Consider the following 13078-nt stretch of genomic DNA (forward strand, 5'->3'; position numbering starts at 1 on the left):
CTGTAAAAAGTGCATCACTAAATGAAGCCCACATTTAAGAGGAGGGGGATTATGCTCCACTTTTGCAGGGAGGAGTATTAAAAAATTTGTAGGTATGTTTTAATCCAACACAGATGTAACAGCAGGAAGGCTGTGCTGAGATTATGAGGGGCTCCAGCCTAAGGGTCCTCTCATGCTGAGGAAAACAGAGCAGATATGGAAAGGCCCTTGATGGCATTACTAAGCCTGCAACCTACCCTGGACTACTAGTTATGTGAGAAAAAGTAAATTTCTTTACTGACTATTTTAGCATGTTTGAGGTGAGGTTGGCTGATATTTGCAACTGGAGCTGATATTCAGCATATTTGATCATCTATATGTATTGTAAATTAACATATATATCAATATATAAATGTAAAAAAATTAAATATAATTTCCATTTCTAAATTATAAAAGATATATGTATATATGCGTGTGTATATCTGTATAAAACTTTTTATTTATAAAAATATGTGTGTATATGTGTGTGTGTGTGTGTGTGTGTGTGTGTGTGTGTATCTGTATAAAACTTTTTATCCTTGTATGGATGTGGATGTGTCTGTGTAGAACTGTGCACCATAGGATAAAAGCTGGGTGCAGATTGTTCTTCAAATTATTCTAATTTCCAAGTAATTTGTTGATTTTTCAAAATATTTGGTGTTACTCTTTGATGCAGCTCTCACTAGCTAAAGGATGCTCCAGTATGAATCATGATTCCATGGACAGAACTGCCATAAAATTTTTCCAACATTTTAATTGAATTGATAGACCTCAAGTGGCTTGTAATATAAATAAGTTTCAGTTTTTCTTAGCACCAGCAGTGTTTTTCACGGTGCTGATTTCTCAGTTTCTGCTGAACTAAAAGCCATTCCATTCAAAATTTTTCTAGTAAAACATTTTTAATAATAATTAATTTTTATATGATCAATATAAATATTATCAAAAGTCAGATAGGCAACACCATTTAAAAATAAGACAAAGCTAATCCTTTAGGCCAGATGAAAGGTGGCAATTAATGTGTGCTCATGTGCCAGGTTACGTTGCCTGGGTTCAAATGCTGGCTGGTCAAATAAATCTTAAATTATTTTCTATGCCTCAATTTTCTCATTTTAAAAATATGATAGGGGACTTCCCTGGTGGCACAATGGTTAAGAATCCGCCTGCCAATGCAGGGGACGTGGGTTCAATCCCTGGTCTGGGAAGATCCCACATGTCGTGAAGCAACTAAGCCCGTGCGCCACAACTACTGAGCCGGCTCTCTAGAGCCCGTGAGCCACACAACTACTGAGCCTGTGAGCCACAACTACTGAAGCCCGCACTCCTAGACCCCGTGCTCCACAACAGGAGAAGCCACCGAAATGAGACGCCTGTGGACCGCAATGAAGGGTAGCCCCTGCTAGAGAAAACCCGCATGGAGCAATGAAGCCAAAAATAATAAGTAAAATTAAAAAAAAAAAAAGAATTATTTAAAAAAAATATGATTGATGATGATTTCTTAAATGAGTTAATATACTTTTAGACTAGAACCTGACACAGAGAAAACGTATTAGTTAACATTTTTATTGATAAAATTAATGTTCTTGATCAATGGGCAGTCCATGAGTTTTAATGAATTCATCACCTTTAAATGGATATGAAATTCAACATGAATATTAAAAAGTGGTTTCTATGCCTCACATCACTCTTGGCTCCAAACTGACTCCAAGAGCCTTGTCTTTTCCTGCATCTTCCCCTCTGTTTTGAGGGTATCTGCAATGCCAGCAGAAAGTACAGACCTCTATCTTTCCATGGCTACATTTGCCCCTGCTATGACATGCCCACTGCATTTTCTCTCCTTTTTTCGCTCAAAGCTAAGATTCTACAGAGACTACAGATCCCAAAAGCAGCTGTATGAGGGTCACTCGGGACCATCAACAGGGGATTCTTAGGTGTATCCTGGGTCTTGGATGCTGGAGTGCCAGAGCCACATCTGAGGCCCAGTCTTCCCCACTGGGTTTAGGATCCAGCTCTCACCAAGGCATGTGCCTTGTAGATGTGGACTAGACAAGTGGTGCCAGAGCCCAGCCCAGTAGTGACTGGCATGGACATCAACCAATCAGAAAGGACACTGGTCACAGTTCTGAAGCAGGGTCATTTACCCTTTAGCTGCTTGAATTTAGGAAGGTCTGGGAGGTTCCAAGGCGGGGGCCAGGCTGGTCAGGGCTGCAAGGATGGGGAGAGACTCATGGGCTTAGGGCATTATTCTTATTGCCAAAGAAGTATTTAAAACAAAAAGAAAAAACAGTGCTTCCACACCAGCGCATAATGACTTCATACAGAGCGAAACTCGTGTTTGAGAATGACAGATGTTAATTTACCTTCACAACCCTTCACCATAACTCAGACTACTGATTGGGAAAAACCTGTGTTATGGGAGATATTCTGGAAGACCTCCACATGGGGCTCAGCCCTGGTAATGATTTTTTTTAATGTTTATTGTTTATATTTTTAAAATTTATCAACAAAGAGTACTAAGATGTCATGAATGTTATTCTTAAGCAAAGTAGGTCAAGGTCATGAGAGTCTTTTTATGAAATATGTTTATGTATCTGCACTAAGAAAGAATGAATAATCTATGCAAATCCACTGCCTGAGGTTCTTTCTCTAAGGCAAATATCTTCCCAAAGAGATAAGAGGGAAACTTGTCCCTTTATATCCCAAAGAGAACAAAAGAAAGATGCACAAAGACTTCACTTTGGGCAGAATTCTAACTGAATGTCTCCACTGACGACCTTTACCATTATTACGCAGTTAGGAAAACAAGAACCAATTTAGTTATCTCAACCAGAAGATATTTATTCCTTAAATAAAGGAATTGGTTAAACTTGTTGGGAAGTCTGGAGAGGGGAAGGTGACCTTTGAGTAATCAACACTACCATTCCCAGGCTAGGAGAGCAAAATCATTAAGCAGAGGCCAAGGGTGTGTGCAAGTGAGGTTTCTGTTATTGGAGCCCAGCTGCCTGAGCTGCAGCCCAGGAACCCGCAACCATCAGCCGCTGATTGAGTCACTGCAGCTTTCCCTGCCCCAGACATCACTGCTACTGTTGCCTCTGCCACCAGTACTATTGCCACCTCCATTCTTTTATCACTGGTGCAGTCTTTGTTGTTTCAACCACTGTTTGAAACTGGAAAAAGAGAGTTACATCTCCCTTCCTCTTGCTTTTAATCTCCCTCCATTGGCAGGATCTGACCAAAAATCATCAGCTATATGTAGGTTACAGAATATAAGCACCTTACAATGTCCAGCAGAGCACACAAGTGTGAGAATGAGGGCTGAGAACAAATAAGTAAATCACCAGTCTGAGAGGTTGTAAGGCAGTTACACCACGTGGACCTAACATGGTCGAGACACTCTCTCACCTCCCTTGGAAGCTTCTCTGAAGACACTCAATAGTAAAGCTGCAGGCAGCCACTCAAGCGTCTTCAGCCTTCAGACACTGATGGTGCAGAACTATATTAGGAGACTAGGAAACTTCACACAATTGTAGATTCCCACCTTCAAGCAAAGGATAAGGGACAAAAGCAGTACTGGTAAAATCTAAATATTGTTTTTGTGAGTAAATCTGGCGGGAAAAGGACATGTGAAATCCCATGACCTTTTTCTCTTGGTGTCCTAAAATTCTGTCTCGCTGAGATTAAAGTGCAATCTTATCCAGGGATGAAAAGCATCATTATATTTGGAAGTTTAAAACTGCAAGCCATTGATATTAGGGCAATATAGATGGAGAGGATAAGGAATAACTTCAAACACTAGCCCCACATAGAAAGTTACAAGGGTGGGCATTCTGTGGAAATAAAAACAAAGACCTATAGCAAGGGAGTCAGCCACTATCACTCGTGTTTTGGCAAAGACTCAAAGGCAGGCAGAGGAGTGGGAAAACTTCATAGTGAAAAAAAGGGAAGGCTTCAAATATGCCCCAAATAAAGGCCATTGGCACAGGGTAACTGTAGGCAAGCTAACTAGAAGTGGGGCATCCTCCATGATAGGTTAGGGTGCATATTGGCTTTTTCTGGTTGGTCCTAAGTTGGAAATGGAAACAAAAATTAGGGAAGCTATCAATTATTAACCAAATCTTGGCCATATGGGGCTAGTTGTCACAGGGGTTATTGTTTGGTTTCCTGGACTATCACTAGAGATAGCAATCTGACTTCTTCAAGTCTGACTTGCGAGCTGGCTTTCTGAGCTGGTTATTGTAAATAATGGATTGGTTTCTGGGACAGGTAGCTTCAGGTTATGGGTGTAGGGGAGAAAAGACTTTTCTCCTACCCTCTTAGGTTCAGTGCCTGTGCTCTGAGAATTAAGGGGACAAAAGACCAATCAAGAGGAGGCGGGCTTCCCTGGTGGTGCAGTGGTTGAGAGTCCGCCTGCCGATGCAGGGGACACGGGTTCGTGCCCCGGTCAGGGAGGATCCCATATGCCGCGGAGCGGCTGGGCCCGTGAGCCATGGCCACTGAGCCTGCGCGTCCGGAGCCTGTGCTCCACCATGGGAGAGGCCACAACAGTGAGAGGCCCGCGTACCGCAAAAAAAAAAAAAAAAAAAAGATAACAAATAAAAAGTGTTGGTGAGGGTGTGGAGAAAAGGGAACCCATGTGCAGTGTTAGTGGAAATGCAAATTGGTGTAGCCAATATGGAAAACTGGACGGAGATTCCTCAAAAAATTAAAAATGGAAATACCATATGATCCAGCAATTCCACTTCTGGGTGTTTATCCGAGCAAACATTATGTTCATTATTTATAATAGCCAAGATATGGAAGCAACCTAAGTGCCCACCAATAGATGAATGAATAAAGAAGATGTGGTATATTACTCAGCCTTAAAAAAGAATGAAATCTTGCCATTTGCAACCACATGGATGGACTCAGAAGTTATTATGCTAAGTGAAATAAGTCAGACAGAAAGACAAGTGCTGTACGTTATCACTTATATGTGGCATCTAAAAAACAAAATAAATGAACATAACTAAACAGAAACAGAGTCATATATACAGAGAAGAAATAGGTGGTTGCCAGAGGGGAGTGGATTCAGGGAGGAGAGAAAGTGGTGAGGGAAAATAGAGGTACAAACTTTAGCTCAGGTACTCCAAACAAAGTGGAATTGGAATAAGGATAGTACAGATCAATGGAATAGAACAAAGAGTACATCAATAGAACTGCACATATCTGCTCACGAAAAAGGAGTAAGCGTAACTCAATGGGGAAAGGATAGTGTTTTCTACAAATGATGTTGGAAAAAACAGACACAAGGAAAAGAACAAAACCATACAAAAACTAACCTGAAGCATAAACCTAAACAGAAGAGCTAAAATTAAAACAGTGCTATCCAATACAATTATAATTTGAGCCACATTTGTAATTTGACATTTTCTAGTAGCCATGTTTTAAAAAATAAAAAGTAATGGATGAAAATAATTTGAATATTTTATTTGATGAAAAGATTCAAAATATTATAATTTTGACATGTAACCAATAAAAATATTATTGGGGAGAAAAAAATATATAACTTATTTCTGTCTCATCTAAAAACAGCCTATCAGTAGTCAGTCCACAGCAACAAGAATCTAGCTCTTCAGCTCTTTTTGCACTGCTATCCACAGCAGAAAACTTTATAGTGTAATACGGGTAATAAAACTCCAAAACTCATGTCCTCATTCCAGCCAGCAGGAAGGAGAAAAAAAGTAAAGTAGCGTTTGTTCATTCTTTTTAAAAACACTTCCAAGAAAAGTCACACAGCTACAAGGGATTCTGGGAAATGAAATCTTTATTTCAGGAAATCTTATATTCAGCTAAAACTTGAAGGAGTGAGAAGGCAGGTATCAGGGGGCAAATAGCTATCCTTGCCACAGACCACTCATCCACACGCTCCTTCTTTCCACATAGAGACCTTGTCTCTTTGAGATATAAGTGCAAAGTGCCATTGGTTACTGCATTAAGCTCAAAGTCTGCAAACTCTGGGTGATATCCAGTCATCCCTATCATGGCAGGTTGCAGCCACTCACAGTCCAGAAATCCATAAACTAAAAGTCATTTTCCCTCCCCCCTCACTCATACTCGATATATTGATATAATGGTAAAACAGGAATGGAATAACCTTAATTAAAATTCCAATTGGGGGCTTCCTTGGTGGCACAGTGGTTAAGAATCCGCCTGCCAATGCAGGGGACATGGGTTTGAGCCCTGTTCCGGGAAGATCCCACATGCTGCAGAGCAGCTAAGCCCGTGCGCCACAACTGCTGAGCCTGCGCTCTAGAGCCCGTGAGCCACAACTACTGAGCCCATGTGCTACAATTACTGAAGCCCGTGCGCCTAGAGCCTGTGTTCCACAACAAGAGAAGCCACTGCAATGAGAAGCCCACGCACTGCAACAAAGAGTAGTCCCTGCTCGCCGCAACTAGAGAAAACCCGCGCGCAGCAACAAAGACCCAATGCAGCCAAAAATAAATAAATAAAATAAATTTATTAAAAAAAAGAAAAAATTCCAATTGGATAAGGAAAAATAGGAAACAGCACTCACTCGCACCTGTCCATAGAAATGATCAAACCCTGTTGGGCAGGAATTAGGAGATTCCCTGGCCTGGGAACGGAGTTCCTTGATTAGCCTACTGGTATTCCCTGGTTCTGCTCTTGGTGATGAACTACTTCACTTGCTATCCTTGTTATGCACTGAGCTGTGTTTTCCCCAAATTTGTATGTTGAAGTCTCCCAATGTGATTGTATTGGAAATAGGGCCTTTAAGGAGGTAATCAAGGTTCAAAGGGTGGTGCCTTAATCCAATATGACTGGTATCCTTCAAAAAAGAGAGAGACACCAGAGGCAAGGCCACGTGAGGACACAGCAAGAAGGTAGCTGTCTACACACCAAGGAGAGCTGCCTCAGAAGAAGCCAAACCTGTTAACACCTTGATCCTAGGCTTCTCGCCTCCAGAACTGTGAGAAAATACATTTCTGTTGTTTAAGCCCCCGTCAGTGGTATTTTGTTATGGCAGCCCTAGAAGACTAATACCGTCCTCATGGCCCCCAGCTTTGCTCTCTCAGAAGTTCCTCCTTGCAGGCAGTATAATTCTTTCAAATAGGAATTCCTTTTTATTTACTTTCAGTCATTCCCTGTCCTTGTAATCACAGCCAAGATCTTGTTTAGACATTGTTTTTTTAAGCCTGAATACTGGTCTTTTACTTATTGGTTGTATTATTCTGCCCATCCATTTCTCTCTAAATTTAATGGAGTTACTGCATAGTCATTTAAAACAGATGAGTCAGAAGAAAGAACCCTTAATCTGCTGTTCGCTAGCAATTGGTCTGCTAAAACTGCTGGATTTTAGCCACTGCTTATAACTGGCTCAGTTTGGGGTGCAGAAGTAGTTTTATCCCTGCAAAATCCCATACTATCAACTCAGATTGCAGGCCTCAGACAGAGAGCAATTCTTTTAGCAAAGCTGTAGTCCCGTCAATCTCTGTTTCTATACCGCCCATCTCTAGCCTGTAAGGCTTTGCTCAAAGTGTCAAGAAGCAGTCAAGACACACAGAAGCATTCATCTTTCCTATCATTTCCCCTAAAGCTATAGCCTCAGTCAGTACATGGTCTCCTTTTCAGGCTAAAGCAGGGGAATGTTTGTCACCAAAGGTCAGCCTCTGCCATACTGAGTCTATAGCACCTGCTGCTCACCTTCTAAGCCAGTACCATTTATGATATTTATTTTCTGTTCGATTCAGTACCCCACTTCTAAGTATTTAATCCTGTGTTTATTGTGAATCCATTTAGCATGAAACACAGAAACCTAAAAACAATAGATAGTTCAGTCAGATGGAAGTTTTTTCTCTTTCATGTATATTATGTTGGAAGTAAATGGGGCAGGGTCTGAAAGCAGTTCCAGTCCTCAAGGACCCATTCTTCTATCTTGTTGCTCTTCCATCCTCAAAACCTTCTCAAAATCTGGAGCTTTTAGGGCTTCCCTGGTGGAACAGTGGTTAAGAATCCGCCTGCCAGTTCAGGGGACACGTGTTCGAGCCCTGGTCCGGGAGGATACCACATGCTGCAGAGCAACTAACCCCATGCACCACAACTACTGAGGCTGCGCTCTAGAGCCCGCGAGCCACAACTACCGGAGCCTGTGATCCTAGAGCCCGTGCTCTGCAACATGAAAAGCCACCGCAATGAGAAGCCCACGCACTGCAGTAAAGAGTAGCCCCCGCTCGCCGCAACTAGAGAAAGACTGCGCACAGCAACAAAGACCCTATGCAGCCAAAAATAAATAAAATAAATTTAAAAACTTGGAGGTCCTAGCGAGTAGAAAAAAGAAAGGTGTGAAGAAGATCATGCCTCCTCTTTTTAAAGACGATTTTCCAGAAGTGTACGTGAAACTACTTTTGATGTCAAAAACTTGGCCTCTGTGCACCTGTCCTAAATCAAATCTTGGAGACAGAGTTTTGGATGAAGTAGAAAAGAATAGCTTTATTGTTTTGTCAGGCAAAGGAGGACACAGCAGGCTCATGCCCTTAAGAACTGTTTGTCCCCACCTGGGGGGATCTGGTGAGGAGTTTTATAGCAATGGTTCAAGGGCAGGTTTGCTGATAAGGATCAAGGTGTGTGCAGGGCCTGCATTCCCTTAATCTGGCCTCAGGTGGCCTCCTGATGAGCTTGTGTGGTTTTTGAGGTTATTAAACTGTGACCTCTCTGGAGTGAAGAATGGTTCATCAAGTAGTTAACATCTTCCATTTGTTGGGGGGTGTTTTTTTGTTGTTATTTATTTATTTATTTGGTTGCACCAGGTCTTAGTTGTGGCAGGTGGGCTCCTTAGTTGCAGCATGTGAACTCTTTTAGTTGTGGCATGCACGTAGGATCTAGTTCCCTGACTGGGAATCGAACCCCGGGCCCCCTGCATTGGGAGAATGGAGTCTTAATCACTGCATCAACAGGGAAGTCCCTGTTGGGGGTTTTAGTTCTGCAAAAGAGCTCAAAGATATTGTTATGTGTATCCCTTGAGGTGGAACCAGGACCCTGTCCCAAGACTGCACTATTGTTTCTTGACAGCTCCTCCCTTGTCTCTGCCCCCCCTCCCTTGCCTCTGCCTCCCCTCCCTTCCCTGATTAGCGACTGTTTGAATCTGCACTTTGGAACACAGGGAAGGTCATAGAGGCTGAAGCCGATTTCCTACAAAAAAGAAACAGGGACACAGGAGGGCTTCCATGCCCAGGAGCCCCACAGGGTCCTGCTCAATTTCACTTTTGCTTATAACTATTGGTTAAAACTCAGTTCTGTGCAACACTATGAAAGCATTCCTTTCAGCTAGGTGTGGGAGTACGGCAGAATTGCAAAGCTATTAAGAGGAAGAGGCAAAAAGGTATGCTCTCTTCCTTTGAGTACACTGTCCAGAGAAAAAAGTACTCACCAATTCTAGTTGTGCCCTATGGGTAGGCATTTAGTTACTTGGCACACCTACCTGCAAGGGAAGCTAGAAGAAAATAAAGGCTTTATTCAAGGGAACCAAATACCCAGCTAAAAACTGAGAAGAACATATGTGGTGACCAGCTGCAGTCTTGGCTATGGCATGTGAATCACACAGCACAGCATCTATCATATAGTTAAAAACTCAGTAAATGTTAACTATTATTTGTGTCAAAATGTGGTCCAAGGAAGACCCTACATGGGTACCTTGTTTTACTCCTACTTGGATATATTTTTTTAACAGACTTTTTTTTTTTAAGAGAAGTTTTAGGTTTACAGAAAAATTGAGCAGTAAGTACGAGAGCTCCCATGTACCTCCTGCCACACACAGGCAGAGTCTCCCCACCGTCCATGAATAATCTTTAATGTTCACTCTACAGAAGTGAAACCCAACCTTCCACTTTTTTTAATTTAATTTAATTTTTTTATACAGCAGGTTCTTATTAGTTATCTATTTTATCCACATCAGTGTATACATGTCAATCCCAATCTCCCGATTCATCCCACCACCACCCCCTCCACTTTCCCCCCTTGGTGTCCATACATTTGTTCTCTGCATCTGTGTCTCTATTTCTGCCTTGCAAACCACTTCATCTGTACCATTTTTCTAGATTCCACATACATGTGTTAATATATGATATTTGTTTTTCTCTTTCTGACTTCACTCTGTATGACAGTCCTAGGTCCATCCACGTCTCTACAAATGACCCAATTTTGTTCCTTTTTAGGGCTGAGTAATATTCCATTGTATATATGTACCACATCTTCTTTATCCATTCGTCTGTCGATGGGCATTTAGGTTGCTACCATGACCTGGCTATTGTAAATAGTGCTGCAATGAACACTGGGGTGTATGTGTCTTTTTGATTTATGCTTTTCTCCGGGTATATGCTCAGTAGTGGGATTGCTGGGTCATATGGTAATTTTATTTTTAGTTTTTTAAGGAACCTCCATACTGTTCTGCACAATGGCTGTATCAATTTACATTCCCACCAACAGTGCAAGAGGGTTCCCTTTTCTCCACACCCTCTCCAGCATTTGTTGTTTGTAGATTTTCCTTTTTTTTTTTAACTAGTTTCATTCACTTTATTTTTCTCATAGAAAACTATGGGGTGGCTACAGCTGGAGCCTGGGTCCTCTGCATGGAAACTCTGTGTGGGTCTTTACAGGATGGTCAGTGGATTCCTGATATGGAGACTTGGTGAACACCATCTCTTTCCAGAGATCAGGAGTGAGATAACTGTAGGTCTTGGAAATGGCATTAGAAGTGGCCTTGGCAAAGTTGCCCAGCGTGGCAGTGCAGTCCCTGGCAGAGGTGTAGCAGTCGTCAATTCCAGCCATCATCAGTAGCTTCTGGCGCACAGGGGCTGAGACGATGCCAGTGCCCCTGGGGGCAGGGATGAGGCGCACCAGCACAGAGCCTCAGCGGCCAGTCACCTTGCAAGGGACAGTATGGGGCTTGCCCATCTTGTTCCCCCAGTAGCCTCGTCGCACCGGGACCATGGAGAGCTCAGCCAGAATGACGGTCGCACAGATGGCAGTGGCTACTCCTTAGAGCAGGTCACACCCAAACCAACACGTCCGTTGTAATCCCAGATGGCAACAAATGCCTTGAACCTGGTCCGCTGGCCAGCAAGTGTCTGCTTTTGCACAGGCATGATCTTCAAAACTTCCTCCATGAGGGATGACCCCAAGAAAATGTCAGTGATCTCAGATTCCTTGATGGGCAGAGAAAAGAGATAGATCTCCTCCAGGGATTGATCTTCATGTCCTTGACCAGGCGGCCCAGCTTGGTGACGTGGAGACACTCCTTGTCCTCGGCCTTGCCTCCGTGAGCTCCGCGACCCCGGCCCTGGCCATGGACGCCGCTGCTGAAGCCTCCGCGGCCTCCCATTCCAGGGCCCCTGGGGCCTCCGGGCCCTCCGGGCCCTCTCACAGCACCGGTGTCATTTGCCATTTGGTGTTTTTACAGAAAAAAAAAAAGAAAGCTTTACAGAAAAAATTAAAAAGCTAGATTTTCTGATGATGCCCATTCTAACCGGTTTGAGGTGATACCTCATTGTAGTTTTTTTTTTTAACCTCTTTATTGAAGTATAATTGCTTTACAATGGTGTGTTAGTTTCTGCTTTATAACAAAGTGAATCAGCTATACATATACATATATCCCCATATCTCCTCCCTCTTGCGTCTCCCTCCCACCCTCCCTATCCCACCCTTCTAGGTGGTCACAAAGCACTGGGGCTGATCTCCCAGTGCCATGCGGCTGCTTCCCACTAGCTATCTATTTTACATTTGGTAGTGTATATATGTCAGTGCCACTCTCACTTCATCCCAGCTTACCCTTCCCCTCCCCGTGTTCTCAAGTCCATTCTCTACGTCTGGGTCTTTATTGCTGTCCTGCCCCTAGGTTCTTCAGAGCCATTTTTTTTTTAAATTCCATATATATGTGTTAGCATACGGTATTTGCTTTTCTCTTTCTGACTTACTTCACGCTGTATGACAGACTCTAGGTCCATCCACCTCACTACAAATAATTCAATTTCATTCCTTTTTATGGCTGGGTAATATTCCATTTTATATATATGCCGCATCTTCTTTATCCATTCATCTGTTGATGGACACTTAGGTTGCTTCCATGTCCTGGCTATTGTAAATAGAGCTGCAGTGAACATTGTGGTACATGACTCTTTTTGATGCATTGTAGTTTTTTTTTTTTTTTTTTTTTGTGGTACGCGGGCCTCTCACTGTTGTGGCCTCTCCCGTTGCGGAGCACAGGCTCCGGACGCACAGGCCCAGCGGCCATGGCTCACGGGCCCAGCCGCTCTGTGGCATGTGGGATCTTCCCGGACTGGGGCACGAACCCGTGTCCCCTGCATCGGCAGGCGGACTCTCAACCACTGTGCCACCAGGGAAGCCCCTCATTGTAGTTTTGATTTGCATTTCTTTAATAATTAGTGATGTTGAACATCTTTTCATGTGCCTCTTGGCCATCTGTATGTCTTCTTTGGAAAAATGTATACTTAAGTCTTCTGCCCATTTTTTGATTGGGTTGTTTGTTTTTTTAATATTGAGCTGCATGAGCTGTTTATATATTTTGGAGATTAATCCTTTGTTCATTGATTTGTTTGCAAATACTTTCTCCCATTCTGAGGGTGTCTTTTGGTCTTGTTTATAGTTCCCTTTGTTGTGCAAAAGCTTTGAAGTTTCATTATGTCCCATTTGTTTATTTTTGTTTTTATTTCCATTCCTCTAGGATATGGGTCAAAAAAGATCTTGCTGTGATTTATGTCATAGAGTGTTCTTTCTATGTTTTCCTCTAAGAGTTTTATAGTGTCCGGTCTTATATTTAGGTCTCGAATCCACTTTGAGTTTATTTTTGTGTATGGTGTTAGGGAGTGTTCTAATTTCATACTTTTCCATGTAGCTGTCCAGTTTTCCCAGCACCACGTATTGAAGAGGCTGTCTTTTCTCCATTGTATGTTCTTGCCTCCTTTGTCATAGATTAGTTGACCATAGGTGCGTGGGTTTCTCTCTGGGCTTTCTATCCTGTTCCATTGATTTATATTTCTGTTTTTGTGCC

General features: G+C 42.6%; 1 pseudogene across 1 annotated transcript; it reads right to left on the reverse strand.

Moving 5' to 3' along the window:
• Positions 1 to 10672: 10672 nt before the first annotated feature.
• Positions 10673 to 11455, reverse strand: LOC309829971 (small ribosomal subunit protein uS5-like; annotated as a pseudogene). The gene has a single exon. The product of its transcript is annotated as a small ribosomal subunit protein uS5-like (transcript).
• Between the last annotated feature and the right edge of the window lie 1623 nt (positions 11456 to 13078).

Source organism: Grampus griseus, assembly GCF_964374135.1.
Source record: "Grampus griseus genome assembly, chromosome: 11".
NCBI classification, from domain to species: Eukaryota; Metazoa; Chordata; class Mammalia; order Artiodactyla; family Delphinidae; genus Grampus; species Grampus griseus.